Raw genomic sequence first — 5,690 nt, forward strand, 5'->3', positions numbered from 1 at the left:
CTGTTAATAACTAACGGTAAAATTGTTTAGATATCTTAATTGATTAATTATTGATTAATTAAAGATAAATTGTTTAGATATCTGGTGTTAAAATTTCATGTCAAAATCATGATAAAAAATTATAATGTATTGTTTTATTTATAAATTTTTCATTAATTTATCTCGACAGATACATTTTACAATTAAATTTCACTGCACAATTTTTTATTGTACTGCTTATGAAATATTTAATAAAAAAAAATTTAAATTGAAGAAAAAAAACAAATAACCTGAAGCATTTTCGGCTACTTCATCTCAATCTTAAATTTATACAATAATTTATATTTTGTGAATAGAAATGTATTTTTGCAGTATTTAATTATTGTTCTGCCTTTATAATATAGATGGCAGCATGTAAAAAAAAATCTTTTTAAGGAGGAAAAAGCTATAACTATATGCTTTGCTTATAAGAAATAAGTAAAATTGCAAAAGTAGCTTAAAAGCAAAATGTTTATAAATTAAATCTTTTCGAGACTGCTGATTTCGAGAAGCTTTTCTGCGGTGTATAACGCTTAATTATTTATTAATCTATTCTAAAACTTAGACTACTAGAATTCTATATTTCTAAATTATTAATATAGATGGCAGCACACACCCAAATTCTTTTAGCTTGACACATGAATTCTTTAATTCTTCACATCAATACACAGGTGGTATATATAGTTTATTTTATTATTATTGTTGCTCGTGTGTAAGTGTTATAACATATTTTCCGTTATCTCTTCGTAGAGAACCAGCATTTTATCGTACATTTTAGGTAGAGTTTACTTTGTTGAGCCGTTTGTAAAATAGCAATTGAAATCTTAATCATTAGTTAATATAAGTTTACTCTTGGCGATATAATTGTTTCCACAATAAATTTTATTAATGATTTCGAAAGTTATTTTATTTCATAACAAAATATTTTACTAAAATATGAAAAATTTAAAAGTGTTTTTCTGAGTAAAATAACATTTCAAAAAATCATTTTAAATAATATTTACTTGGTTGCGTATTTCAATTTACATTTTCCTCTTGTTGGCATGTCAGGATGGCCGAGCGGTCTAAGGCGCCAGACTCAAGGACAGGCTCCTTGCTCTGATGCAGAGCGTTGAGTGTTCTGGTCCACGAATGTGGGCGTGGGTTCGAATCCCACTTCTGACAGATTTTTTGTCCTTGTTGAAAAGTTTTATATGACTTTTTTAAATGCTTTTATTATTGATTCTTTTAAATGCTTTTGTAATTTTCTGTCTTTAAATATTCTAATGAAGAGGAGAGTATTCTTCAGCAAATTTATTTACTTCTTCTATTTCAATTTGATTTGATATTTGTTTATAACTTAATGCAGAGAGGGATTCAATGTACTCTAAAGGTAATACAGACCGATCGAGAAAAAATGAAATAAAATTATAATAGTCCATATTTTTGCCTGATAAAATAAAATTTTTTTTTGCTAGTTAAATGCTTTTATCTAGTGATAGATCTATTACACTCTAAGTAAAGGCCAAGTATGTTTGATCGTGGAAAAGTAAAATAAAATTATGAAACATAAATAACTTTCAATATTCATTCCATATTTGTGATTGATAAAACTAAGATTCTTATTGTTAAGGGCTCTGAAACCTGTAATAGAGCAATAAAATGCTATTTCGGCGTTGCATGTTCTAAATAGGGAAAGTAAAATTGTTACAAAGCCTAAGAATGATTGAAAATCGACTAATCAAGTTGAATAACTATGTTTGTTTAATGATTTAAAATATATATGGGTGATTCTTTTTAAACATGACAATTCGGACTAAATAAAATTTCTTCAAATTTAAAGTTTTTAAAACAATCTAAAATTTTTTTTATATACTTCTTTAGTTCTAATAGTAAGTAACTCAACTTAAGCCTTTATGTTAGATGGACCATAAATTGCTTAAATTAATTCTTTTTATCCACTGTAGAAAGAATGAAAAAATTTTTTGTTGCTAATATGTACAGAATAAAATTGTGTATAATAATCAATCATTAAATAAATAAATAACTTTGATTACATCGAACCATATTACAATCACACATAAGCTTGGTATTACGTTAATATTTGCTTTTCCTCCTTACAGTATTCGCTGTTAAAAAAAAATTTCTGGCAGCAATTGAATGTCCTAGAATTCATAAGCCAGGAAAATGACAGCCAAGATAATGACAAATTCGCCATTTTATATCATATAACTTTACTTTAATTTAATATTTTGGCCTAAGACGTTTATATTCTGCAGAAAACAACAGGATTTCTTAAAATAACTCAGATAAATCTATGTAGTTTATGTTATTAATGATTTCAAGAAGCCAGGAAAATGACAACACAAAAACCTACTCATCTTGAAAAAATTTTTGAAATAGATTTTGAACCAGAAAATTGGTTCTTTATTCATGCAACAAGACATGTTCATATAGGAGGGTATCTAATCAATCTATTAACATAAGATATTGATTGCTGGCTCTATCTATTTTGGTTATAAACCACTAAATAAAAATAGCCAAAAAAATGACAGATTTTTTTGGGACAAACAAATTATTGACAGAAATTTTTTTTTTTAAACGAAGTTTTTGAAAATAATACCCTCTGCTTATATTCTAGAAATGCTTACACTGGTTGAGATAAAAAAAAATTAGATATTGAAAAATTTATGGGAAGTTTTGAAGCTCAATTAAAAAATTTTGAAGTTCAATTAGATTTTTTAACTGTACAAAACTGTCAATACTAGTGCAAAGTCATTTTAAAATGCTAACAGCAATGCAATTTATTAATTTTTTTTTAAAAAAAAGTTCTTTTAGTATTATAGTATCAGATCTTGGAGCAAGGGACAGTGAATTATCATATTTCGTGAGAATCACCCATATACATGTTTTCTTTTTCTGAGAAATCGTTTAATTAAAAACAAAAATTTTCAATTGATTTTAAATACAGTTGCATGAAAATAATTTTAGCAGTTTGAGAACTTAAATTAAAAGAATTAAAGAAAATAAGAAAAAGAACTAAAGTATATTAAAGAAGTAATTTTGATTATGGTAATTAGTGCATTTTCTTCTTTCGGTTAATATAAGGGGATTTAGACATCTATGTATTCTTTTATAAAAGCATTGGAATGTTTATTACGAAGCAATATTGTTTATTAAGCAATATTGTTTATTAAGACGCTTTTCACGTATTTTGTTATATTTTACCTGAATAAGTAAGTACATGCCTTAGTAAGATGATCCTTCCAGTAAGAAACCGTAGCTTAGTAGAGTATTTGTTTAACTTTGCATGCGTTCATTAAATTTACTTACACTATTTTTTTTTATGTAAGTTCTGGGTTTTTAATTTATTTAATTTAATTTTTTAGCTGCAAATTTAAACTTGGATTTGGTAAAAAATTTCAAAGCGGAATGTTATCTCGTGCAGCACCATCAAGAAGGTAAACATATATTTTTTTCTATGAATTTATTTTTAAGCAAGTATATATACAATCAGTATTTTATCATGCGAAAAACTATGATACACTCGATTGTCGTTTAAGGTCTATAATAAGGGTTATGTCCGCTGCTCGCTTGGCTTATCGTCCCGAATAGTTGCTTCATTATTTCTTTCTTTCTTGACGATAAACAGATTCTATCACACTTTTTCCCTTGCCGATAAACAGATTCTATCAGATTATTTTTTCCTTGACGATAAACAGATTCTATGATTCAATTTCTTCATGCGATTTTTTTTCCTAGACTATAAACATATCCTATTATATACGATTTTCTTTTCCTTGACGATAAACAGATTCTATCATAAGATTTTTTTCCTTGACGATAAACAGATTTTGTCATACGATATTTTCTTTGTTGCCCAGTGAGAATGTACAAAACAGTAAAATAGTTTATTGTTTTAATTAAGAATCAGAAATTCTAACCTACAGCTCAAACTGGATTGTTTTCAATACTAATTCAGGTGAATGTTACAAAAAATAAATAAAAATAAAAAATTAGACAACCAATCATTTTGGCAACGGGAAAAACGATCACAATTTTTTTAAATTTTATTTTTTGGCCTTATTACATTTTAATCAGATGGAGGATCAATTCTTTTTTCTTATTTTTTTAAAGAATTAAATGAATTAAAGAAGAGTAACTTTTTATTACTAATTATTTCTAATTATTATATAAAAATTATAAATTTTCAATTTTAGCACTTTTTGCATATTGTTAGATATTTTTAGAGTAAATTAAATGCACTAGACTTAATAAGATATTTATGTGTCATAAAACTATCAAACATTTTACTTGATTCTAACTTCTTACTTTTTTTCATTGTAATTAAAAATGCCGACCAATGAAGGTTAATCCAATTATATTTTTACATAGACAATCGCCTCGTAATGGCTTGCAAATAGAAAAACAGATCTTACAATATTATTTTTTTCGGTGATAAAACTGTACCAAATGTGGTATTGAACAGCAAGTCTGAGGAAGTTATATCAAAAGGGGACCCCAAAAATAATTTCTCTAAAAATTTAAAAATCACACTAAAACAATTTAAATCAAAAGTCGGATTTACATTTACCTCAAAGTAAATTCCTTTCCGATTTTTTTTTTTTTAAATTTTGAATTTGCATTGTTTCATGTGAAAAATAAAATTTGCATATTTAATAATACAATAATTGTTTCTTATAGCCAATCGGATAGTAACAACAATTAATAAAAATTTGCGCATTTCAATCATTTTTGACGCATAATAATAATAATAAAATGAAAAGTTAGTCTGTGTGTGTGTGTCTGTACGCTAGAGAGCAGCTGTTAGGAGCAAATTTTACCTCTGATTCTACTATTCGTTCGAAATTTTTAATTAGTTCGTTCGGTAAATCCGTAAGCAAAATTTACTTCTTTCATTGGATTAGAACTCACAATAGAAACAAATGAGACTGCTGTAGACAATTAGACAATTTTCTTTCTTTTAAATATTTTAAAATTATTACATCAGTGATACTTGTCTCTCAAAAAAAAAGCTTTTTTTGTACATTCTTTAATATTTAATTATTTTTCATTCGTTATGTCAGATAACCTCATTAATCATCATGAACGTGATATTATATGCAGATTAAAAACTAAACTCAGTGGCTTGACAGCCCATAGAGGGCCAAGACCTACTGTGCCCATCTCAGTTTTCTTGACCTTGGGCTCTGGGGTGCAGGAGCAGATTTTCCGTTCAGGTGGTCAGCCGAACGCAGAACCCCCACCAGTGTTTAGTTCCCAAGCATGCTTGGTACTCATTTATCGATCCACTGAAGGGATGAAAGGCTGAGTCAACCTTGCCCGGCCCGAGGATCGAACCAGGGACCTGTGGCACGACAGCGCTACCGCTCAGCCACCGGGCGTCTGTATACAGATTACGTCACCAAATTAGTATTCTAAAGTTATTTGAAACCAGGTGTTTATTTTATTCATAGTCATGTTTTTAAAACGCGATTATACTAAACTGAATAATTTAAAATCAACAGTAATTGAAACAACAAAAAAAAAAAAGTCACGCATTGAAAATCAGAATCAATGGAGAAATAGTACTAATTCATTTAGGAAAAGATAAGAAATTGCCTTTCTTATTCTAAGCTTAATTCCATTTGATAATATGTTTGAATTGAAATAAAGAAAAAGGTTTAAAAATC

The 5,690-nt window shown here is 27.5% G+C and overlaps 1 non-coding gene across 1 annotated transcript; it reads left to right on the plus strand.

Annotated features, from left to right (window-relative positions):
* The first annotated feature begins 1,063 nt into the window (after positions 1–1,063).
* Positions 1,064–1,182, plus strand: TRNAL-CAA (transfer RNA leucine (anticodon CAA)). Its single transcript has 2 exons — positions 1,064–1,101; positions 1,137–1,182. It is a non-coding gene; the product is annotated as a tRNA-Leu (tRNA).
* The last annotated feature ends 4,508 nt before the right edge of the window (positions 1,183–5,690 follow it).

This window comes from Parasteatoda tepidariorum, chromosome 1, assembly GCF_043381705.1.
Source record: "Parasteatoda tepidariorum isolate YZ-2023 chromosome 1, CAS_Ptep_4.0, whole genome shotgun sequence".
NCBI lineage: Eukaryota > Metazoa > Arthropoda > Arachnida > Araneae > Theridiidae > Parasteatoda > Parasteatoda tepidariorum.